The following is a 27,710-nucleotide window of genomic DNA, read 5'->3' on the forward strand; positions in this document are numbered from 1 at the left end:
TTATATAAAAAGATGGTCGAGGGTCGCACGAGCTCAAGTGTTGCGACCGTTGATAATAAGTCACCCGGGATTTAATTGACTATGGTCTGACCTGTTTAGTACACCAGAGTTTGCCCCATTTCAGGTTAAGATGACATAAGTCGGCGCGTTTCGTTTTAATGCAACGTATTTTGACCTGTTGAATTTCGTTTTCCCGTAATTTTACCCGTTCATATGTTGAACCGTTTCATTTTGATACACCATATTTGAAATCGTTTATACATCAGCTAACTATAATTTGGGAAAAAAGTATTCTTTCATAATTAGCTTGCTTATATTCTAAATAAACAGACGGGCAAATTTAAAAGCTAAAAATAACTAAGCAAAAGAAGTATTCATATTAAATAAATTTCAGCCAAGTTGATGGGAAGCATCTTTCTGTAAGCTACGTAACCAACAAATGGAATTAAAACTAACGAAGCATGATAGCAATAGTAGGGCCAACATGTTACGAGTTTATTTTTTAAAACGGAAATGCAGAAACAGGTATTTCTCAAGATTGCGTTGAAGATATTTCATTCAGCAGGTACTTAGATTCACCTGCATAATCCACCAAACTGACAATCTTCACAGTAATCCTTTGTCTTCTGTCATTATTGTAGGCACGTGGTGCAACCATGACACGGAAAACGTGTGGGACCCATTTTGCTTTCTTAAGTTGTGTTTGATAGGCACTTCCATCAGGCTAAAAACATTTGAAAGGTGAATTAGAATGCTGGAGGCGGGCATAACATGTGATATCGCGTGATGCAAATTTTTGACACATTTTACAAGGGTTGTTCTATTAAAGTTGTATTTGTAGTTTATTTAAAATAGTATTTATTTTATTGTGTCAGGTGGATTTACCTTTGATTTCATGATATCAAGGTCAGCAGCAGAGCAGCCTATAATGGTTTCTGCCTCGTCAGCAAAAAGAGACATCCAAGCTTCACAACTGGCGTCTGAGAACTTGGCTGACACAACATACCTGGATGTAAACCAATTAAATATGGACGTCATGGCCACGAGTAGTAATCGTTGTAGTTTCACACACCTGAAGTTAGGATCGGTTTGTGTTTTTCTGCAAATTCCACATGAGTAAGCAGAACCAACATTGACGGTAAGTTTCTTGTTGCAAGTTTTGCAGGCGCGATAATACATGGCTTGGTCATCCTTGATGAAACTCATACATGCACGTGTAGTGTAATATACAGGCTGCAAGACAAATGTCATTGTTAGGCTAACATAATAAGTCAAAGTTGGTATGATGTTGGATGACATTGTTGTCACTTGTGACACTTTAGGTGATAGGTTGTCGGAAGTTATTACCGTTGATTCACCCAAAGACGGATTGTTGGTTATATACTCAAGTCCCATGCGATCAGAGTACATTGATGGGGCATCATTTGTATGCCCAGGTCTGAAAGTGGACCCAACAGATTCAAAGGTCGCGACACTTCCTTCTGAAGCATACCAGGTTTTTAGTTTCTGTGACTCATGGCTGTTCGGGTTTATCTCGATGATGGTTTTGGTGATTGTCGACAATGTTAAACCTGAGGCAAATAATCAACACGCATGAATTGCTAAGGATCCAATAAGTCCAACATTTATTCCTTCAGATGTGTCAATTGGGCAAATACGCCCATAGTGACTAGGATGAATATCTCGTATTGGAAAAGTAGCAGTTCGCGCAGTCAATCCCCCCGGGCCCAAATAACTCAATTTTCTCCCATGAACTATTTGTGTCAATGGATTAGTTCGATCCAAAACTTGAGATAACAAATAAGGAAGACGTAACTAAACGTGGTATGCAAGGATGTGCATTTAAGATATACATAGGTTGGTTTTTTGGGTTACCTCCAAAATCAGATACTCTTAACGATTTGATTGCAACAATTGGTGAGGCGTCAAACATGTCAAGTAGTTTGCTGCCAATACCGGTGGCAAGGGGCCCCCACAAAGATACAATCACTGACTTCATCCTGAAAGATCAACAAGCGAAACTGACGTACATATTAGAGAAGATATAACTGTTAAAGGAACTAAAGAAAGTGGGGTTACGTGTCATCGGCTATAGTTATGTCACGTTTTGGAACGGATTCGTTATCAGCTTTCCGCCGATGCTCATTGTTGATGATACATGCTGTACGACACCAATAACATCTGCAGTGGGTCAATTGAAGAATGTAAATTTCAAGTAAAAGAAAATATGAAAACTGAACACTTAAACTTTGATACCAATTAGTTCTTTTTGTTGTACATATGGTCCTAGTTGATCAATTGGGACGAAGCTGAACGTCAGTTCAGGGATAATAATTGGTTCGTTAACTGCCTCCTCCACTTGGGAATTTTCATTCAAAGTCATCTCATAATCATTGTCTACACGATTGTATTGTTTGTTAGCCCTTTTTAAGTATCCGCCCGATATGTAGTAAACTTTGCCCATGTCAAAGAGTTCAAAAAACTTCCTTGCAGCTGCGTTGAACATGGTTGCTTGAATTTGAGTACCCTGAAAAGATATTTGTTAGAATATCTGTTTTTATGCAATCAGTTATAAGGAATATCGAGATAACGGAAACTTACATCGTCATCGGTTAGCTCCACACTAAAAACGCAGCCTTCACCTCTTGTATTGTTGTAGTGATGCATGTGCCCTTTAGACGTGACACGGACTTTAATGGTCCAGTTTCCTTGATACGGGTTCAAGGAAGCGAGGGGGTAAATCTGCCTTGGTACAGACGTATGTGTTGATGTTGACATGCTGTAATAAAGAAATGACAACATAAGTTATGATAAGAGTAAGATGGCATAATGAAAACGCAAAGCCAACAGATTGCACAACAAATTATGTACCAAATAATATATAACTAAAAACCTAGCCAAAACAAAGCAAACAACCAAACACCAAAATTACAAAAGCATTTAAAGATACAGTCAAGTCAGTAGGCCTTTTCTTATATGCATTCTACTGTGACAAAATATAGTCAACGTTGCAGTTCAGTTTCCTTTATTATTTAACTACTGATCTAGTTGACTTTGAAACATACGTTGACTAAATAAAGTCTACTTTGCATTTTCAATCATAAATCTGAATATTGCAAATAGTTGTATATTAACTGTTTGCAAGGGTATTTTCAGGACTATTGTGTAACAAATTAATAGCTACGGGTAAATATTGAAGATCTGAAAGTAAAATGTGCATATTTTTGGCTTCAAGTTTGTTTTGAGAGTTTTAAAAGTTTTAGTGTACTGATCACATATCCAAAAGGGTGTTCATATTTAAAAGGGTATTCAAAATATCGTTGGGGTTATTTTTTTTAATATTTAATACTTTAGTATCTATTAGCGTCCATTATTATTCATTTGCATCAGTTTAGAAAATTAGCAGACGGACACGAACTAACATGAACAAGCTCGATTCGTTAACGTACGGAACTAAAAAGGTAGCCAAAACAAAGGAAACAACCAAACACCAAAATTACAAAAGCATTTAAAGATACAGTATTGTCAGTATGATTCTAGTTTGACTAAATAAAGTCAACGTTGCCAAATAAGCCACAATTAAACAGAATTTAAAGGTGAGTAGGCTGCAAATACAATAGAGACCAAATCCCAAAAATCAAACTGGTTGTATAGATTACCAAATCTAAGAAAATTATCCACCAATAACCCACAAGGAAACTGAATTAGGTTAAAACCCAGGTTCAATCAAATGAAGTATCATGGGAATTATTATAATAATAATAATACAAAGGAAGAGATGACATACCTGGGTGATGCTCTTCCTGTTTGCCTTATATATATTACATTCAACCCCATGTAGTTAGTCAGTCTTCTTTCTAAATGAACTGGTCCATCATTCTCTCTGATTGCCGATAACTTGCCAATCAGGTACCGATCAAAGCCTTGATTTCGTTTACATGGATTTAACACAACTGTGAATTTCTGATGTATAAAATCATTACTCTTTGTAAAGGATGAAGCTCTTGACGGATGCAAAGAATCAGGTTCGTTGTCTTAACATTTTCTTCAATCTTTTGACCTAATTCGAACTATGCATCTTTAAAAATATTGAATTCAATTAGAACTAACGTATCTGCAAATTTGTGGTTATTGGAATTATATAGCTTAGCTTCTATGTCAAAATTTTGGAGAATTTATTAATTTTACCTAAATATAACTGCTCACATTTTATAGAAGTTATTTTATGAGATTTTTTTTTCAATTTTCTTAACTCTAGTATTTCACTATTTTGGGTTCAATATATCTTGGAAACAATTTGGCTTTTTCAATCGTATGCAGGGTTCGTTGTCTTAACGAGCGGTACTAGTGTGACCTTGACTTTTGGGATTTATTTATGCATATTGGTTTTTCTGGATGCTGGCAAATTGTAATAAAGCTCGTGATCAGGTTCTATAACTCATTCCCTTTGGCCTACTACCTAAAAGTAAGTCTAGAAAGTTGGGCGAGTCGAGTTCAAGTGAGGGTCAAAACAGGTTCGGGGCAAAACGGGGTCTAAGTAGAAATTAGTTTGGATCTAAATGGGTCGTTTAAATAAAATGCAAACTTGGTTCGGGTTAAAATAGATTCTGACCAAAATGGACTCAGGTCTAAACGGGTTCCTTTGTAATTTTCTGATTTTTTTTAGAACTTTTTATGAATTAAATAAAAGTCTTTGAATGCATTATCACTAAAAGTAGTCCATTACGGATCATATGCAACGCCAGAACACGGAATAATAATGATGGAATTTGTTCATAGATATTTAAGTTTTCTTATTGTGCAGGTAATTGAAGCAAGATACTTGTGTGCTATTTGCCAAGAAAATATGCAATCATGAAAGCTCCCGTTTTGTGAAGACTGTTTCATAATGGTATATAAATTCCCTTTTAATCCCACACTTTTAATTTCAAGTTAATAGTTTATTGCATGTTTTATCAATTATAATTATTTTTCAGATTTCCCATTATGGAAATAAGTGAGTGGGGTGAGAACGTTCAACCTATTAACAAACATGTTATGGAGGCAGTTAGTTCATGCGTACTAACAAGCATTCTGAAGGACTTCTTGATAAAAAGAGAGAATTGTCATATTTAATTTAATACTCTTATTTATTTGCTTTACTTTTTTGCAGACACAATGTTATTAATGAACACATTGATGAACTGGAAACACTTTGCCAAAAGAGGGGATGGAAATAAGTGAGACCGTTCAACCTTTATCTAGATTTCCTGCTAAAATTGAGGTTCATACGTCTATTCTTAAACCCCATGATTGCATAGTGGAAATTGTGTATGCTATCCATCAATATATGTAACCTATATCAAGTTTGTTTAATTCAAGGACTCAACAAAGGGTTTCAGGAACATCATCGAATATTTTGATTTTGTACCTTACCACCTTGATGAATCTACATGTGCAATGGTTTATCTCTGTTTTAAGTCACAGCGGCAAAATAAATAGCAAAATTGGGTTGGATCAGATCAATTCTTACTTTTTAATGTTCCTCCTACTTATTGACTGTTTTTATTCACATTAGAATAGATAATTCGTCATGATTACAACTATATAAAAGTTATATGATATTAATTATGTTTTGGTTGTCAACAATAATAAATTGTTTGGCGTAGAAACCGGTCACTTACTCTATTTGATAAAAAGTTTCATAAAAACTGAATTTTAAGAATAGTTGATTTTTTTGTCATGTTTGACTTCTTTCTTTTTTCGAAGTTGACCAAAAAGTCGTAGTGGTTTAAACAAATATTGTTTTGTATAGAATGTAAAGAAAAATTATTGATCTCTTTATCTACATGGGGCATTATATCTAAGAATTAGCCAGCATGAAACCTGATTAAATTGTCGGTGGTGGTGACGTTGGCACTCTTGACTCGTCGCGTAAATTGTTTCCTCCACGGATTATTACATAATGAAGCAAGAAACAAACCCCAAATATATCAGTTAACACATAAAAATACAACAATGCATACACTTACAGTTCCCTACGACGCTAGTATCTCGTCCAAACCTGTCTTCTGCTTATTCATGCTACTAAATTAATGTAGTCATCACATTCCAAGTTAATGTTCCCGTCCACCGGACGGGTAAAATACTAGTTTGAGAGAGGGGCAAAGAAGAGTGGATCTGATTGAAGGCGTGAATAGGAGGGTGGTGGTGGTGGTGGTGGAGTCAATTTGAATAGATCTAATGAAAAAGATGATGAATTTTGATGTTGATTTTTTATAAGTTTAAAAAAAATTTTAATTTGTTTTTTGTTTATTTATTTTTAATCAAATAGGTAAAATGGTCAATTTGCCCTTATGTGCAATTTATATCAACAGACTTAACGACAAAAACTAACTTGGTTAGGGCCAAGTGACAAACGATGTTGGATTTTTAAACGTAAAGGATAAAGTTAACAACTCTATATATGTAAATGCCTCTTGGGGTAAGGTTATTTTGAGAACCCACTTGAGTTGAGAAAGCTATTGAAAGCCTAGTATAATAATCAATTGTTTTTTTAACACAATGTAATATATCTAACTATCTATATAATTGTCTACCATAAAATCTTAGGTGTCGCTATTAGGTTGTTCCCCACATTCTCCAGAGCCACCAGATTACTTGATTTATAAATGGAGGCTTCTCATGCATTTGATCCGAATTTGCGGGTATGGGTCACCAAACCCGGATAGTCTTTAAATGGGTTATAACATCTCATTTATTTATAAAACTATTTCATAATCAAACAATAATTTTCACGGGTCATGGGTCTCACCAAACCCGGATAACCCTTAAACGGGTTATAACATCTCATTTATTTGTAAATAACCCCTTAATCATTAAAGAATTATTTTCACTAGTTATGGGTCTTACCAAACTCTAATAACTCTCAAAAGGGTTATAAGATCTCATTTATTCATAAATACTTTCATCATCAAACCATAATTTAATTTATCTGCTTTATATGTTATCCGTTGATGGTCTATCATCTCCATCATCTGTTAACTTCCGATACTACCCACCATTGTCAACTACATCAACACACTTTTTTTCATTAGACAAATATTTGTGTTCATGTTCATACATTTAAAAAAAATCAGCATGCCCATGTTCGTTTATGTTTGTTCGTTAAAAATCTAAAAAACCTAAATATCTCAACTGATAAAACCCAAACGTTTAAAGATATAACAACAAACTAATATATATGTATTAAATTAAAACATAACTACGTTAAAAAAATAAAATAAATCATCATAAAATAGCAAACCGATTAAAAACGAAATTATAAATAAACTCTTGTAACACGAGAGGATCAAACTAGTGTTTTTATAATGACGTAAAACAAGAAAAATATTACTTTACCAACTAATTATGCTAACATTTTGATTTTTTACATATGTGACGCTTAAACATATACGTAAAATAAATTTTTTTGGCGCATGATATAACTGGTAGGTCAAATAAGATTGTTTTTTTTTTAATTTACGTTATTATAATAACGTATAATACATTGTGTAACAAATAAGAAAGAATTGATTGCTACAAAGGGTTTTCAAAATTTTCTCTACTCTCAAATGGGTTTTCAAATTACACATTCTCATTATCTCTTAATTATAAACACTTGTAACGAGTTTAGCCACACCAAGAACCACCGCTTACCAATTCTTCAAACAATCTTCTTCACATATATGACGACAGCAGCAACAAATCTCCTAAACATCTTCTTCCGAGTGTTGTGGCATGTTCGGGGGTTATTGATTAAAGGTATCAAAAAATTGATTATGGATTTACGTCTGGGTCAGCTAATATATGGAAAAATTTTGTAAAACATAAAATATTGTGGGGCAGCAAGATACCCGAATAAAAACTGATTTTGATTTAAAATCCTTGCGCGCTAGACCACAACTGATTTTCCACACTCTCAAATCAGTTCAAACCATGCCAAATTTAGGTCCCCGTCATCTTAGTTAGCAACTTGTAACATTTGTAAATTTTATTTGTATTTTATTCGTTAAAACCGATCTGTTTTGTCGTTTAAATGTGTTCATATTGGTCATTCATCATTTAATATCAAAATCAACGATTTAAAGTTATTATTCGTTTTTTCTTTTCGTTTTGTTCAAATAATGAAACTCCGGGATTTAAAGTTAATAAAATAATTAATCTCCAAACGATGCGGGTATAATATGCATATAATCCAAATATAAAAAATTATATCAAGTTAATATAACATTTGAAAGTTTAAGTTTCAAAATGTAATTAAAGTTTAGATCAGATTTATATGTATATATATATAGGGTTGGTTTCCTTCAAGAACTCTAATTTTACTAAGAACTTTAAGTAGCAATATTAACCACTCATTTTATCTAGGTTTTAAATTTTAATAATAAAATTGAAAGGTATAATTATAACTACTAATAATTTCTCTCTCTTGTTAATTTAACTAATTATTTTGTATCATATTTTCCTTCTAGTCTTTCCAATACTTACGGATTTCCATATTCATATTAATCATTTATTTCTCATTCTATTATTTACAGATTTACATACGTGTGTTTACACAAATTAAATCTTCATATTAATCATGTGTCTTTTTTCTTATTTACATACATGTAAATCTTAAATTAAAAAAAAAAACCCTTAAATTAAACTCAAACAATGAGCAATTAGTTCAAAACCCTGTTTAACATATGCAAAAGTTAACTATGTGCATATGTGTAAATTTACTGTTTACGTATGTGTATTTTAGTTCGTATTATTATAAAAAAACCTTAAAACTCTCTAAAAGATAATCGAAATAGTATAAACATAAATTCATATCGGTTGTTATAAATGTAATACAAAAAGTAACATAAATTTCAAGGGGAAAATGCAAGATTTGAGTATCGACAGTACGAACTTTACATTAGTTCTTGTATGCTCGCCGGAAAAAAAATCAACAACCAAAAAGATATTTTCAACGTCAGAGACTTATGGTGAGAGATATGGAGAGAAATTTTTATAATGATATTTAAGAAATAAATTGATTAGTTTATACAGAAGCATGGAACGATTAAGAAGGAAATTAGGTGTGGTGGTTTTGTGTTTTTATTTTATGGTGTTCCTAAATTACCCTTATGTTCAAATAAGATTAACCCTAGAAGTTACAGATTATTACTAATGTGCCATAATGTCTATAAACCATTGATTACGTTATCTAATGGCTAAGATGGGTCTTAAAGTTCTCACAAGAAATATGAGTTCCTAAATGATACTCATTCTATATATATACATATATATATATATATATAAAATGGTTCAAATAAACAGAAATATTTTTCTAAGAATGGTAAGAACCAATAGATTTTTGACAAGTGACATTACAACATATGGTGAAAGAACAATTCTAAGAAACTATGTCGGTTATAGTGGTGAAAGAGTAATTCTAGGAAACTATGGCGGTTTTTGGTAATTTTAAATCTCAACCATTGATTGACATGATCAAATGACTATGATTTATTCTTAGTCTTCATAGGAAACTATTTCTTTTTAGTATAACCCTCCCATTTATATATATATATATATATATATATATATATATATATATATCAATCAATCAATCAATCATACCCAGTGAAGTCCCACCAATAGCATAGCTATAAGTAGGGTCTGGGGAGGGTGTGATGTAGGCACACCGTACCTCTATCCACATGGATAAAGAGGTGGCTTCCAGAGAGACTCTCAGCTCTAAAGTACATGTGTATGAAACAATACAAAGGAAATCAGAGTTCGACAGTAATAATAATAATAATAATATTATTATTATTATTATTATTATTATTATTATTATTTATGTAGAGAAAATATTATTATGGTGTGTGACTAAAATAAGGTAAATAGAAGCCCTAAGGTATTCCTTTCTCCCTAAAAATCCTTAATTTTAATTCTACTTCTCCAAGAATTCCTATTCTCAACCATGTCCTCGGAGAGGTTTAGGTCTATCAAATCATGCTTAATCCTCTCATCCCAAGTCAATTTAGGTCGTCCTCTACCCCTTCTCCCCTCTATAGTAATGTTTTCTACGGATCTAACAGGATTCGTCGTTTGTCTTCTCTTCACATGTCCAAACCATCTCAATCTCCACTCTCTTATCTTGTCTGCTATGTCGCTACCCCTAATCTCTCCCGAAAGACGTTTCTTATTCGGTCTAACCTTGTGTGCCCACACATCCAACGTAGCATTCTCATTTCTGCTACCTCCATCTTCCGCACTTGTGCCTTCTTGATGGCTCAACAATCTGTTCCATATAGCATTGCAGGTCTAACTGCAACCCTATAAAATTTTTCCTTTAGTTTAGTTGGGAAACTCTTGTCGCACAATATATCTGTGGCTGCTTTCCATCTACCCATCCAACCTGAACTCGATGGGTCATATCATTGTCTAATTCCCCATCGCTCTGAACAAATGATCCTAGATACTTGAACTTCGTTACTGCGGGACTACCTGGCATTCAATGGTAATCTGTGCGTCCTCATTGTCATTTACCCCTCCAAAAGCACAGTGGAGGTACTCCGTCTTAGATCTACTAATCCTTAAACCTTTTGTCTCTAAGATTGTTTGCCACTCCTCAAGTCTCATGTTTAGATCTTGTTTTCTCTCAGCAAGTAACACAATATCGTCTGCGAACATCATGCACCATGGGAGCGTCCCCTGAATCGACTTTGACAACTCATCCAAGACTACTGCAAAAAAGAAACGGGCTCAGCGCTGTCCCCTGGTGAAGGCCTACCTCTACAGGGAAGAAATCAGTATCACCCACTGGCGCACGGACACTTGTTGCTCTTCTGGTATACATATCCATAATTATCTTTATGTATTTCCTGGGTACTCCTCTACCCTCCAAGCACTCCCAAAGCACCTGTCGTGGCACACTGTCGTATGCCTTTTCTAGGTCAATAAACACCATATGAAGGTCACGCTTCTTCTCCCTATACTTTTCCATCAATCTTCTTATAAGGTGTATTGCCTCTGTGGTGGAGCGCCCCGGCATGAATCCAAACTGGTTCACCGTAACCTGAGTTTCTCGTCTAAGTCTAACCTCAATCACTCTTTCCCATAGCTTCATAGTATGATTTAGTAGTTTGATTCCTCGATATATATATATTTATACATATATATATAGAAAATGGTTAAAATAAAAATACATAGTTTTGTAGGAAGAGTAGGAACACAAAATTTAGAGTTAAGAAACTATGTAGCATAAATCCTTAATCTTAGGAAACTATTTGGTAGTTTAAAAACTACCAATCTCAACCATTAGATCATAAATCCAATGGCCTAGATTGATTCTTACTCTTCCTAGAAAACTATTTCTTTTTATTATAACTCACCCACACACACACACACACACACACACACACACACACATATATATATATATATATATATATATATATATATATATATATATAGGGTAGGGTTAATGTAGAAAACAATAATTTTGTGAGAAGCATAAGAAGAGATCTAGACCCTTGGATCTAGGATCTAGTGGTTGAGATTAGTAGTTTCTAAAAACCGTATAGTTTCCTATTTAAATGTTATAGTTTCCTATTTAGGTGTTTTGCTTTATTTCAAATCATTCTCACACTTCTCACAAAACAATTGTTTTTTATTTGAACCCTTATATATATATATATGTATGTAATTTTCAGGGGCCAAAGTCTAACATATAATTTAAATTATAATAAAATAAAGGGATTACTCCATAAAATAGTAACCAACTTTGAAAGTTGTTCCAATCAGGTCACTGATAAAAACTTTTGTACCAATCAGGTCATTGAACTTTCATTTTTGTTCAAATCTTAGATATTTTACCTGGATAGCAGGTAATCTAGTTTTTTTTTTAATTTTTCAATGTTTTTACTTTGCATAATAAATTTTAAATGTTGCGAAAATTAGTAAAATTACAAAATATAATTTTAAAATTCCGAAAATTTTCAAAAAAAATTCGGAAAATTGCAATAAATAGCAAAAATTGAAAACAAAAATAAAAAAATGTTCAAAACAGGTCGGAACGGGTTAGGGTCAACAAGTTCGGGTTAGAACGGGTCAAAACGGGTTGACCCTAACCGTTCCGACCTGTTTTGAACATTTTTTTATTTTTTTTTTCAATTTTTGCAATTTATTGCAATTTTCCGAACTTTTTTTTGAAAATTTTCGGAATTTTAAAATTATATTTCGCATTTTTACTAATTTTCGCAACTTTTAAAAGTTATTACGCAAAGTAAAAACATTGAAAAATAAAAAAAAAACCTAGATTACCTGCTATTCAGGTAAAATATCTAGGATCAGAACCAAAATGAAAGTTCAATGACCTAATTGAAACAAAAGTTTTTATCAGTGACCTGATTGGAACAAATTTCAAAGTTGGTTACTATTCTATGGAGTAATCCCTAAAATAAATCCCACCCAACCCTTTCCCACTCCCTGTCCACGTTTTTCCGGCGACGCCGTTTTTCTGGCCAACCCATGTAACATGTTAAATCTCGTTCTTTGACCAAATTGTTTCGTTTGACGCGTTTCTCCGCTAACTATGACACTAAATCAAGTCCTAAAATGAATAATAACCTCGTTAATCATCGTGAATCAACCGGAGTAATGGCAAATTTTTAACCAAAACGTAATAATGAGGATTAACACCCATACGCTCCAATTAACATTATAAATACGACGCAAAACATTAACTAAAACTGTTACCATTATCAACGTACACTACAATACTCTCTATAATCTGCAATCGTTCATCCTAGTTCGTTTTTCTGTCCAATTCCGTTCACCCTCAACTAAGAATAATTACAAGTGTTATATGATTTTTAATCATTTTAACTCATCTAACAAAACCCCTAACAAAGATAAACCAAACATTGAATGAATATTCATATTTAAATCTAGGGTTTGTTAGTGAAATAGATGAACTTAAATGTTTGCATTTCTGTTATAATAATAACAAACAAACAGGTCCAGTGGTTAAGTCTCTTGCATACCACCATGAGGACCCGGGTTCGGACTCGGGTCAGTGACATTTTTGTTTTATATTTTCTTAACCTTTTATTTATTATTAGAAATCCATTAAAACTAATAAAAATGATCAAAACTCAAATAAATTTATTTTCAATTATATAAAATTGTTATAAATTATTTTTCACCAAAACACCAACTTTTACATTTTCCGTTAAGTTTTCTTTAATATTATATTATTTAATTAATATCATTTAACGCTAATAATTTAAAATTCTGTTAAAATCAATCATTTTCTTTGATAAACTTTATAAACTTTCAAATGCGTAAATATAATCATAAACCGTTAAAATCCATTAAAGATTAAAATATGTATTATATTATAAAATACCCTAAAATATACTATATTAATTCATAATCTCTAACATAAAACTAAATCAATTTAATTTCTATAATCCCGCTAGTTAGCGTTTACATTTGTACTTTCTTTCTTTTATATATATTTTTCAAGGTTCGGCGGCTTCGATTCCTTTAACGCATCTTTGCTTATTATTCCAAGTTATTTCTCAATTTCAAATGTGAGTTTCTCACACCCTTTTTTAACGTTTTTACATATTTTGGGGGTAACTTATATATCGCATCCAAACTCATTTTCTTATATATTCTTATTACAAACTACAATTCACATCATGGACGTAGGTGTTTAGTTGTTACTTGCGCAAAGATTATGTGCATTGATTTCATCGATAAGTATAATCATACGCCCCCGTTTCACTCAGGACCGTGTTTCGAGTGGAAAAGGGACCCCGATCCGAGTACATTGGTTGTAACCAGCTGGAAAGTACCTTTAATTATTATTTAAACTCAGGACCTTGATTCCAGTGTAAAGAACCCTTATATTCTTTTCAAAAGTTTTTGTGGAATTTTATGGTTTTTATGTAGTATTTAAACTATGCGAACTGGCCAACTATTAAGTTAGTTGACATTATTATATATATATATATATATATATATATTATGTACAATTATTAGGGGATGAAACGGATGAAGACACTAGACTTAGAATATTTTAAATAAGTGTTTGAAATGTTTCATTTTCCTCGTAATTTCATTATTTGAAACAACTTGTGTACTTGGTGCCTTGAATGAATTAATGATAATATTATCACTTAATAGTTTCACGTGTGTTTTGAGCAATCTGTAAGTCACACTCGGGCGTTTCCGCTTAAGCCGGGGTGTTAAATATTGGTATCAGAGTCGTGATTATAAGATAGGAAATTAGACGTAGTGTTCTAGTTAGTTCTATTTTAATTGTTTCGGTTGCATGATTAGAAATTATGTGGGCCTTATTTTATTGTTCAACGCACTTGTTTAATATTTTATTATCAACTCATTTACGCCTCATGTACGAAAAACACACACACAAGTCCGAGGCTTATGCCTAAAAACAAATATTTCCAAACATTTCAATAATCGAGTTTTTATTTGGTTTCCCGATATTTCTTCTTCTTAAAGATGGTTCTAGATGGCGGGTATGTAGTAAACTGTAAGGGGGCCGTGCTTGTGTTTCGAAATCTTGACACCGAGGTTATTGAAACCTAAGGATAAGCAATGCACATAAATCCCAATCAGATGTGGGACCTGGTTGCTTACCTAGAGAGTTCAGAAAGGGTGTGGACCCTATTAATCCAAAGCATACCACTTTAAACGCCATATAAATCACAACTTTAAAGTTTTCAAACGTGACCATGTTCTCTTTGTGAAAATAATATGGTTACACTCTTAAGGATGTCACGCAAGTAATGGTGGTTCATGCGACGTGTGACTCCAACCCTCAATGTTTTACAATGTGTTTTAACTGGAAGTCTGTCAAGTCGTGGTGATACACAAATACCCAGCTTTCAGTTTGATTTGATTTCAAGTTTCTTTGATTTTTTATTGGAAAATAAGAGTACATGGTGGTTCATAAGACTCTAAAGTTCCACACAATGTTTATTATCACTGTTATGATTTTTATTTATGTATTTATTTATTTGTTTATTATTTTTTAAAGCAAACTTTAACAAGGAATTTAATACCAAACCCTATTATGAGTTTTAATGATTTTCGTTATCATTGTTCGCAGAATGGCTTCCTGTCACTATAAGCGTCGTTCTTCTTGAACCTTGAGCCGCAAGATGACGGACAGATCACCAAGAAACTAACCGCGGTCCTTCTCGATATGATGACCTATATTCATCAAAACCTCACTGCTAGCATGAATCCCGCTTCATCCAAGCCACTAGTACAAAATCGACTTTTAGTGACATACGACCATCAGGTTGATGCGACACTTTCGAAAAAAGTCTCATTGTATATATTCTTGAAAATTCCGGAATGTTTTGGTGACGATTTCAGCGGGCTTGTGTGACTATTGCATAGAGAATCACCTCTTCAGTCACACTAAACATAGCGTATGTCACAAAATATTAGTGACATTTAATCGGAATGTGACCAAATGTCACTATTTGGTTACGTTTTTTGTTTGTCACAAATGTAACTTTTTTTTGTGATACCATAGATAAACATATGGTCACATATGGCATTTGCTTGTGTCACTATATAATGGCGCACATTCAGTGACATAACATAACTGTGAGTTAATGTAATTTACAATGACAGTAAACATTTGTTTGTGTGACGTTAAGTTTATGTTTATTAGTCACACTAGTTAATTGTGTTACCATATGTTAAAGTTTATGGTGACAGTCACAATTGCAATGTGTCACTAATGATAACTAATAGTCATGACAAATGTAACAACATGTGACTAGAAGTAACAACTGGTCAGCTTCCTTTTTATTATGTGTCACTAAAAATTTAAACTAACGAATAGTTATTGATGTAAAAGAAGTTTATGGTCACAACTCGAATATGGATGTGTGACAAACTATATATTATGGTCATGGTTAATGGAATAAACATGTGACTAGAATTGCAATTTGGTGATTGTTCACTTTATTAGGTGTGACTAACGATTAATACTAAGAAAACGTTAGTGATGTCTAAGTAGTTTATAGTTAAAGTTCATTTTAGTAGGTGTGATTAAAATTTGTAATACTGAGGCAACGTTATTGATGTATAATTACTTTTTGTTCACATCTCCAATTCGGATGTGTGATAAAATATATATTATGGTGATGGTGAATGCATACAATTTGTGACTAGAAGTAACATATGATAATTGTTCACTTTGTTAGGTGTGACTAAATGTTCAATAGAAAATCATCGTTATTGATGTATAAGAAGTTTATGGTCACAGCTCGAATATGGATGTGTGACAAATTATATATTATCGTTATGGTTAATGGAAAAAAAGAACATGTGACTAGAATTGCAATTTGGTGATTGTTACTTTATTAGGTGTGACTAACGGTTAATACTAAGAAAACGTTAGTGAAGTCTAAATTGTTTATAGTCACAGTTCATTTTAGTAGGCGTGACTAAAACTTTTAATACTAAGGCAACATTATTGATGTATAATTACTTTTTGGTCACATCTCCAATTCGGATGATAAAATAAATATTATGGTGATGGTAAATGAATCCAATTTGTGACTAGAAGTAACATATGTTAATTGTTCACTTTGTTAGGTGTGACTAAATGTTCAATAGACAATCATCGTTATTGATGTATAATTACTTTTTGGTCACATCTCGAATATGGATGTGTGACAAATTATATATTATGGTAATGGTAAATATGTGATTAGAAGTAACATATGTTAATTGTTCACTTTGTTAGGTGTGACTAAATGTTCATTACTAAGGAAATGTTAGTGAAGTGTAAGTACTTTTAGTCAACATGTGACCATTATATATTACATTCTTTTAAGGAAACGTTAGTGTTATCTTAGTAGTTTATAGTCACAAAAAAAATCTTTACAAAAGAGTGTGACTAAAGGTGTGTTAGGGTCATGTATTTATGTAACAATGTGACTAAAGGTTAAAAAATAGTGACTCTAAAAATAATTCGTGACTTTATAGATCGGTATTATCCAGATTATAATTTTCATTTTATTAGGTGTGAAAAAATATTACTAATTAATTAGGTGTGATTATAGTGACAGTTTTAATTTTAATGTGTGACTAAAGCCTATATTATGGTTTTCAATGGGCCATTTTGGCATAAAAGATGATTAATTGGGCCTTTTTTTCAAAACACGATAATTTGGGCCTATTTTTGTTCTAAACACGATTATAAGCAGTTTGATTTATGAATAACCAGTGTATGCAACCATGAGTTCTTCATCCTTTCTATTCGCGTTTTGCGTAATGAATGTAGTTAATAAATGAAGGGTTAATAATTATTGTAACATCCTGATTTTGATAAGATTAATAAAATAAGTTTCGTTTATATAATAGTTTGTCGTTATCAGTTTAAATAAATAAACTAATAGAAGGTGGGATTGGACTTTAAAATATAAAATAAGAAAATTGAATGGGCCTTAGGTCCATGGGCTTAAGGGAGTATAAATACACTTTAAACCCTAAACCTTTCCATTTTTATCTATCTCTACACCAAAGCCTACACCATCAAAAACACACACAAACACCATCCTATAACCCGAGCCAAGATTCGAAGGTGGAAACCCGAACCCATTGGTGCTAGATCGTCGTGAAGAACGAAAACAACATCAAGGCTTAACCGTGTTCGTAGTTCGACTCGTTTAAGGTATGTTTATACCGAGAACTTGTTCGTTTAGGTCTAGTTTATATCTAGAAATCTTAGATCTGTGTGATAATGGTAAAAATGAACCCGATGCATCAAACCTTATGAAAACCATTAACGAATCATGGGTTAATCGATTGATAGACGAGCCATAGGTGCTTAGGTGTAAATCACACCCTCTAAACATGGATGTTAGACGGATTTGATGATTAGGGTTTGATAACGCTGGTATTGCGAGTCTATTGGTACCAAAATCATGTTATTTCGTCATAATTTGAAGGGTTAATAGCATAACTGAGGGTCAGTTGACTATTCATAGTTCATGTCAATTTTGACTATGACCCTGAGTCAAAGTCTTGATAAGAACATATGCCAATTCGTTATGAGATAACGAATCACGAGGATTCGTTATTCACCAATTCGTTATGATAAGATAACGAATCAGGAGGGTTCGTTATTCACCAATTCGTTATGATAAGATAACGAATCAGGAGGATTCGTTATTCACCATTCTTTATGATAACGAACCACAATAACGAACCAGCTAATGAAAAATAACGAATGAAGTTAACGAATTAGGTCACGGAAGATAACAAATCAGTCAACGAGTTAGGCTTAATTCGTTATGGAGATTGAGTTAGCGAATTAAATAATAATTTAAAATCATAATGGAAAATGTGTTAAGACAGTTAATGAAAATAACGAAAATATGTTAAGACATCTTAACCCCAGCCAGGGGCTCTGCCCCTTGGACCCTGCTAGGAGATGCCGCCCCTAGAACCCCGCTTCCAGAGGCGCTGCCCTCGGACCCCCGTTCGTTGAGGGTTATAATTATACCAGAAGTACGATATGATTAGTGATAGTTAATTGATACATGTAATTAATATACAGTTAGCCGTGCACAGCTCAAGAAGGGAATAACAACTAACGGTGAACGTAACCGAGTTCAGGTGAGTTTCTAGCCCCATTTCCTTGTTATGTTTTCGGGGCTGTGTGCATACTCGATGTGATAGTTAATACACTTACCTTAAATGGTAAGTGTATACCATGTATGATTTATATGTTAATTACGTATATCTTGAATGTAAACGAAAGCTTGTCGGTACGTGAACGATCTTCGGATATTGCACGCATTGACAAGGGAGGTATGTATATAATAAATGAATGTGTATGATAGATATGTACAACATATGAATATGTATGAACGAGTAAAGAATGTTTATGTATGTTACGGGTATGTAAAGACATAATGTACGAAGATGAAGAAGTAAGGGATCAGACCCTAATAATATTTTAGATAGAGAAGAAAGGGATCAAACCCTAATAATATATGAGATAGAGAAGTAAAGAGGGATCAGACCCTACTAATATCTGAGATATACAAAAAAGGAATCAGACCCTAATAATATCTGAGATAGATAAAGGAAAGAGGGATAAGACCCTAATAATATCTGAGATAGAAAAGGAAGGGATCAGACCTTGATGATATCTGAGATAAAAAGGACAGTAATTATATAGTATGAAAGTAATAAAGTAAGTACGTATGTATGAAGTTATGTAATGAAAGTAAAATAGTAAAATAAGTATTATGTATCTTCGGATGCATAATTAAAGGTAAGTGAACGTATTGTATGATACGTGATTAACTTGAACTCACTCAGCGTAGCTGACTTTTAGTATGCACGCATGTGAGTAGAATGAGACAGCTGGCTTGAGCGGGAACACATGGTGGAATAATAAGAGTTTGGCATCTGAAGACGCAAGTTGTTTTATGTTTAATTTCTAATATTGAAAGACAAAGAATGTATTATGACAAGTTATGAAATATTACGTAATGTTTATGAAAGTTTTATATTCCGTGTAAAGTTTTAATTAGCTATGATATTTGGAACTGTGTTTATGAGTAAATCTAACGTCCAATGTAGGGCATCGGTAACGGGGCCTTACAAGTTGTTATCAGAGCAAAGTTCGAGAGATTTAAGCATCCTACATGCTTAGACTTGGACAGAGAATGAGATTTAAGTAAGAAAAGAAAGAAGATGCCAGCTCAATATTGGCATGAGTCACTCAAGCAAACTCAGTAAAGGTAAAGAGTATGGTTAAATAAGTATGTTAATGTTATCTTAATTGCTAAAGAAAGGATATGTGAACATTAGGGATATGATTAATTGATTGTTTGGTTGAATGACTGTTTAAAGTAGAACTAGCACAAATAGACTCATAAGGGGAAATGTATAGGACACGGAAAGTAACGTGATAAGCTAATCACAGCTGGCCACTGTTATTACCTGTTAGCCTTACTATCCTTGTACTAAATAGTTCCTTGAGTGATGACGTTTGTGTTTTCACTTCCAGAATACGATGGCTAGATCTAGGGCAGTTGTTGGAGCAGGAGGCCGCACTGGACATCGTGGAAGTCCTCGTTGTGTCTGATAACCTTGGGTAGAAATAACTTCCAATACCGGAGATGAAGGGAGCGTAGCTGGATGAAACCCAGGCAACAACGAAGGGGTTCAACTGGATCCCGCTATTCAAGCAGCTATTGTTCAAGCTGTAGCCACTGCTGTGAAGAACTTTAATCCTGAAGGGTCTGCTGGAGGCCGTGAAAGAACTGTTGAAAGGGCGGGATGAGATGGTAAGAAAGATGATGAAAGGGATAGGGAGGCCTCGAGTGTGGTTAAGTCAGTGAAGGTTGATGATAGGAGAAGGGGCCGAGGTGGGTGCAACTACAAGTAATTTAAAGGTTGCAACCTGCCGAAGCTGACTGGTTTGGGGGATGCAATCGCTACTCTCCAATGGATAACCACTATGGACAAGGTTATCCGAATTAGCGAGTGCCGTCCCAACCAAGCTGTGGGTTATGCTACCCAGTCCTTCGGAGATGAAGCGATGTATTGGTGGGAATTGATTGAGCTGAGGAAGAGTCAAGAGGAGATTAAGGCTATGAATTCGGAGGATCTGAAAGAGTTGGTGATGAAGAGGTTTTGTTCTGACGCTGAGGTTGAGAGGGCGGAGATGAAGTTCCTGAACTTGAATGCTGGAACGATGACACATCGTGAGTACACCACAGAGCTCAACCGAATGTCTAGATTGGTACCCGATATGGTTAACACTGAGGCTAATAGAATCAAGTGCTATGTGAGGGGATTGCCATAGAAGGTCCGCACGTTGGTCAGGGCAAATAAACCTGCTACTTTTGACTCTTTAGTCGAACTCAAAGAGATGGTTTATGAAGACCTGGCTTTGGATGATGTTGTGGTAGAAGAAGTGAAGAAAGATAAGAAGTGGGTCAATCATGCTAAGCGACCCGACACTCAGTTATGGAACTCCAGGGATAAGAAGTAGAAAGTGTGGGAGAAGAGATCGTGCATGACGTGTGGAAAGATGCATGCGGGTGAGTGTAAGTGGAGTAAAGGATCAGATGTTTGTTATAAGTGTGGTAAGGCTCATGGTGGGGGATGTAGGCTGGGATCGAATGACTGTTATAAGTGTGGAAAAGTGGGGCATTATGCTCCCGATTGTACTACAAAACCCGCATGCTACAAGTGCGGTAAGCCGGGACATTTTGCCAAGGAATGCACCGATGGTGGAGCTGGAGGGAGTGGAAAGAATGATGCCGATCAGACTAGGCCGAGGACCAGAGCTTACATGTTAACCCAAGAACAAGCCAAGCAGATTCTAGATGTTGTCATAGGTACGTTTCTAGTAAACGGTATATCCGCTTCAGTATTATTTGATTCGGGTGCGAACAAAAGTTTCGTAGCCACGCTATTTAGTTAATTAGCTAAAATGAAATGTTGCCGAGTGTCTGAAACTTTTATAGTAGAAACCGCTAGTGACACCTAGGTTAAAATAATGAGAATGGTTAAGGACTGTAAGATAGAGTTAGAGGGACATGAGTTCCCTGTTACTTTGTATGTTATGACCTTAGGAGGGTTCGATCTGGTTTTGGAGATGGATTGGCTGTTTGAGTATGAAGCTCAGATAATGTGTAAGAGTAGGATAATAAGGTTAAAGTCCTTGGATGGTAGTGCGGTGACGACTTATGGTGATAAGGAAAGTTCTGGGCTTAATGTCATTTCGATGATAAAAGTCGAGGGTTTGTTAAGGTGAGGGTACGGTGCCTACCTACCGTATATTGTCAACGCTACTGCCGAGATGAAAGAAATGAAAGATGTTCTTATCGTGTGCGACTAACCAGAAGTATTCCCTGAGGATCTTCCGGGGCTGCCACCGGAGCGAGAGATAGAATTCCAGATAGATTTAATACCAGGAGCCCAACTCGTCGCCAAAGCGCCTTACCGTCTAGCACCGTCCGAGATGAAGGAATTGATATCCCAGCTACAATAACTCCTCTACAAAGGTTTTATTAGACCAAATGTTTCCCCGTGGGGCGCACCAGTGTTATTCGTAAAGAAGAAGGATGGAAGTATGAGAATGTGCATAGACTATCGCGAGTTGAATAAGCTTACGGTAAAGAATAGATATCCTTTGCCAAGGATTGATGATCTGTTTGACCAACTGCAAGGTTCAAGTTGGTTCTCACGGATATATCTCAGATCAGGCTACCATCAGCTGAAAGTGAAAGAGGCAGACATCCCTAAGACAGTGTTTCGGACGCGGTATGGACACTACGTGTTCCTCGTAATGTCATTCGGTCTAACAAATGATCCTGCAGCATTTATGGTTATGATGAATAGGGTGTGTCAGCCGATGTTGGATAAGTCAATTGTTGTCTTCATTGATGATATATTGATTTATTCAAAGGACGAGTCTGATCATGTTGAGCATCTGAGAGAGGTATTGGAGACTCTTAAGAAAGAAAATTTATACGCTAAGTTTTTGAAATGCGCGTTCTGGTTAAGAGAAGTGCAATTTCTAGGTCACGTGATTAATCCTGAAGGGATTACACTGGACCCAGCTAAAATTGAGGCGATAACGAATTGGAAGACTCCGCAGAATCCGACTGATATATGAAGCTTCCTAGGGTTAGTTGGATACTATAGGAGATTCATCGAAGGTTTCTCCAAGATAGACACACCGTTGACCGGTATGACCCTAAAGTCGGTAGTATTCAGTTGGGGAAAGTTTCAAGAAGAGGCTTTTGAGGAATTAAATAAAAGACTCACGCAAGCTCCAATCCTTGCTTTACCCGATGGTGACGAGGATTTGGTTGTTTGTACTGATGCTTAGCATCGTGGGTTAGGTTGCGTGTTGATGCAACGAGGAAGAGTGATAGCTTAGGCGTCTAGACAGTTGAAAGTCCATGAGAGTACTTACCCGACAAATGATTTAGAGCTAGCAGCAGTAGTGCATGCTCTCAAGATATGGAGGCATTATCTGTATGGTACTAAGTGTACCATGTACACAGATCATAAGAGTTTAAAGTACTTCTTCGAGCAGAAAGAATTGAACATGAGACAAAGAAGATGGTTAGAATTGATAAAGGATTACGACTGCGATATTAAGTACTACCTGGTAAAGCTAACGTGGTCGCTGATGCGCTAAGCCGTAAGAATGAGAAAGTCATTGCAACAGTGAAGTCATACCAGTTGATTATGAATTCAAGTCTTTTCGAAGAAATTATCATGGTGCAGTCAGAGGTGCTGCTAGATGAAGGGCTAGTGAAGAAAGAAAGGATTTTCGGTCAGCAACATGAGTTGATGGGAAACACTCATGGTGTTAAGACTAGGTTTGACCGTATGTGGATTCCACGCCATGGAGATCTCAGAGGTCGAATCTTAGATGAAGCTCATATGTATTGGGAAGGAATTGGAATGGAATAATATCGATCCAGACAAAAGAAAAGGTTCTCGATTGATTCAAACACTGTACCTATGGGATAGAGGAAGAGGCTCAAAATATTCGATTCATCCAGGAGCTACTAAGATGTACCAAGATTTGAAAAGAGATTATTGGTGGCCGGGAATGAAGAATGATGCAGTAGATTATGTCAGTAAGTGCTTAACTTGTTAACAAGTCAAAGCAGAGCACTAGAAGCCTTATGGTAAGATGCAACCTTTGGAGATACCAGAATGGAAATGGGAACACATCACCATGGATTTCATAACTAAGCTACCTCGTACAGCTAAGCATCATGATGCCATTTGGGTGATAGTGGACCGTTTGACTAAAAGTGCTCAGTTTTTGCCTATACTAGAGGCCATCTCGTCAGAAACGTTAGCAAGCTTGTTCATAGAAGAGGTTATGTCAAAGCATGGAGTATCGTTATCGATCGTGTCTGATAGGGATACTCGGTTTACTTCGAGGTTTTGGAAGAAGTTCCATGAAGCCATGGGAACAAGATTGAACATCAGTATGACGTATCATCCTCAAACAGATGGACAGTCTAAAAGAACGATCCAAACCCTTGAAGATATGCTACGTGCTTGTGTCTAAGACTTTGGAGGAAGTTAGGATGATCATCTGCATCTAGCAGAGTTCTCCTATAACAACAGCTACCATTCAAGTATTGGTATGCCTCCGTTTGAGATGCTTTACGGTAGACGATGTAGAAACCCGGTATGTTGGGGAGATTGGTCAGAAAGAGATGGTAAGTTTAGAAGTTGTGCAAGAAACTTCTTCAAAGTTCGATCAGATTAAGGCAAGAATGAAAGCTACTCAAGACAGACAAGAGTCGTATGCTGATAAGCGGCGACGACCGATTGAGTTTAACGTTAGCGACAATGTGATGCTCAAGGTCTCGCCATGGAAAGGGATTATTCGTTTTAGGAAGAGAGGGAAGTTGAGTCAGAGATACATTGGACCGTTTAAGATTATTGATCGTGTGGGTGAAGTGGCTTATAAGCTGGATTTGCCCGAGGAGTTAGAAGGGATTCATTCAACCTTCCATGTTTCTTATAAGAGAAAATGTATGGCTGATGACTCGTCTCATGTGCCATTAATGGACATCGAGGTTAATGATCAGTTGAATTACATCGAACAACCGATCGAGATAGTTGACCGCAAGGAGAAGCAACTTCGTCACAAGGTTATACCTTTAGTAAAAGTGATATGGAAGCATCGCAAGGGTTCAGATGCTACTTAGGAAGCTGGGGATGAGATGCGCAAGTGTTAACCGAATTTGTTTATGTAATAGTTATGTTTCGGGGACGAAACCTCTCTATGGAGGGAAGACTTGTAACATCCTGATTTTGATAAGATTAATAAAATAAGTTTCATTTATTTAATAGTGTGTCATTATCAGTTTAAATAAATAAACTAATATAAGGTGGGCTTGGACTTTAGAAGATGAAATAAGAAAATGGAATGGGCCTTAGGTCCACGGGCTTAAGGGAGCATAAATACCCCTTAAACCCTAAACGTTTCCATTTTTATCTATCTCTATACCATAGCCAACACCATCAAAAACACACACAAACACCATCCTATAAACCGAGCCAAGATTCTAAGGTAGAAACCTGAACCCGTTGGTGCTAGATCGTCGTGAAGAACCAAAACCAAATCAAGGATTAACCGTGTTCATAGTTCGACTCGTTTAAGGTATGTTTATACCGAGAACTTGTTCGTTTAGGTCCGGTTTATATCTAGAAATCTTATATCTGTGTGATAATGGTAAAAATGAACCTGATGCATCAAACCTTACTAAAAACCATTAACGAATCATGGGTTAATCGATTGATAGACGAGACATAGGTGCTTAGGTGTAAATCTCACCCTCTAAACATGGATGTTAGACAGATTTGATGATCAGGGTTTGATAACGTTGATATTGCGAGTCTATTGGTACCAAAATCATGTTATTTCGTCATGATTTGAAGGGTTAATTGCATATCTGAGGGTCTGTTGACTATTCATAATTCATGTCAATTTTGACTTTGATCCTGAGTCAGAGTCTGGATAAGAACATATGCCAATTCATTATGATAAGATAACGAATCAGGAGGATTCGTTATTCACCAATTCGTTATGATAAGATAACGAATCAGGAGGATTCGTTATTCACCAATTCGTTATGATAAGATAATGAATCAGGAGGACTTGTTATTCACCAATTCGTTATATTAAGATAACGAATCAGGTGATTCGACACTCACCATTCGTTATGATAACGAACCAGAATATCGAACCAGCTAATGAAAAATAACGAATGAAGTTAACGAATCAGGTCACGGAAGATAACGAATCAGTTAACGAATTAGGCTTAATTCTTTATGGAGATTGAGTTAGCGAATTAAATAATAATTTAAAATCCTAATGGAAAATGTGTTAAGACAGTTAATGAAAATAACGAAAATGTGTTAAGACAGCTTAACCCCAGCCAGGGGCTCTGCCCCTTGGACCCTGCTAGGGGATGCCGCCCCTAGAACCCCGCTGCCAGGGGCGCTGCCCCCGGACCCCCGTTCGTTGATGGTTATAATTATTTTTTATTTTCCCACATCTCCCGTTCGAAGCTTGTTGCAAGCCTGATGCATTGTTCTTGTAGCCCTTACCCCAAATGTTTATACAATATTGCATCTCGTTATATATTTCTACCCTGTTCTCAGGTATTGGTTCACTTCGAAACTCTTATGTTCCATCGAATCCCTTCTTTTCTTTTCTGAACGGGTGGTCATAAGATAGATATCGTATGTGGCCACCATAGCTTTGCTTATTTGATCTTCTTAGTCTAACACAGTTTGTTTCCTTACCACAAACTACACAACTAAAGAATCCACTATATGGACAACCACAAAGTGTACCAAGGGCGGGATAATCGTTTATGGTCCATAAGACAACAACATGTAGAGTAAACCTTTCTCGGGCATATGCATAGTATGTTTCTACCCCTGTATCGAATAAGTATTGTAGATCTTCAATCAACGGTGCTAAAAATACATCGATATCGTTACCCGGTGTCTCCGATATCAATAACGATAGGATAATGAACTTTCTTTTCATACAGAGCCGTGGTAAAAGGTTGTAAATGACAGCTAATACTGGCCAGACACTGTGGTGTCGATTTCCTCTATTAACATCCACCCCATCAGCTGCAATGTCCACCCGCAAAATTCTTGGATCTTGTTTAATGAATTAATATCTGTCATCTATAGCAGCCCATGCGGGTGAATCCGCTGGGTGACGTAAAACACCGTCCTTTATTCTACTTTCGGCGTGCCATCTCAAATGTCGTGCAGTTGTCGGTGACTGAAAAAGTTGTTTAATCCGTGGAATTATGAGAAAGTACCATAATGCTTTTCCTGGAATTTTATTGTATGTTACTTTTTTAATATCATATTCCTTCCATCTTAATTTTCCATAAGTGGGATATACTTCATATTTTTCGTACAGTCCCCTGTAAAGAATGCAGTTTAACGAAGGCGTGTATTTTGTTATAACCTGACCCCATAGCTTTGAATGTTCTCTTAACCTCATATGTACTACTAGCCATTTCATTACCTTCTAGAAGCATCTTCTTAAAGACAATAATGAATTCTGTAAAGCATTTATCCGAAACTCCGTACTTGCTCTTCACGTTGAAAAGTTGTACCAGCGTAGACAACTTCGTGAAGTCGGGATAGCCTTTGTATAGTGGTTTCTCAACATCTTCAATTAGTTTTACGAACTTTGCATAATCACAGTCATCCGTGAAGTTTTCTTCTGTAGCTTCAACCATATTTACTGTTTGAGCAACATCAGTTGGTAATTCTGAAGTAAAATCGGTTGTGTGCATTTCATAGTTGTCATCCAAAACCAGATAACTAATTTGGGGCTCATCCTTTTCTCCATTCTTAGACCATATGGTGTAGTTTTGATCTGCGCCATGTTTGAATAAGTGATGTTTCACATCGTCCAGATTGAGTGATATGTGGTTTAAACAAGTCTGACATGGACATGGTATTTTTTTAATTGGCTTATTTCTCGATTTCTTTAAATTGGTGGCTGCATAATCTATAAAACTTAGAACTCCATCCATGTAAACCTTTATGTTTCTATTCGTTGCCATCCAAGATGCGTCCATATTTGAAATCACCACTGTAAACAT

General features: G+C 35.3%; 1 pseudogene across 1 annotated transcript; it reads right to left on the minus strand.

Annotated features, from left to right (window-relative positions):
• Window positions 1–405: 405 nt before the first annotated feature.
• On the minus strand, window positions 406–27,398 carry LOC143634565 (replication protein A 70 kDa DNA-binding subunit B-like; annotated as a pseudogene). The gene is made up of 9 exons (XR_013153879.1): window positions 27,070–27,398; window positions 2,602–2,779; window positions 2,257–2,527; window positions 2,080–2,181; window positions 1,876–2,000; window positions 1,348–1,571; window positions 1,073–1,233; window positions 886–1,006; window positions 406–724 (listed from the first exon to the last, which is right to left on the minus strand). The product of XR_013153879.1 is annotated as a replication protein A 70 kDa DNA-binding subunit B-like (transcript).
• Between the last annotated feature and the right edge of the window lie 312 nt (window positions 27,399–27,710).

The sequence above is a fragment of the Bidens hawaiensis genome, unplaced genomic scaffold (genome assembly GCF_021521415.1).
Source record: "Bidens hawaiensis isolate Kalapana, Puna unplaced genomic scaffold, B.hawaiensis_p1.1 tig00007125_1, whole genome shotgun sequence".
NCBI classification, from domain to species: domain Eukaryota; kingdom Viridiplantae; phylum Streptophyta; class Magnoliopsida; order Asterales; family Asteraceae; genus Bidens; species Bidens hawaiensis.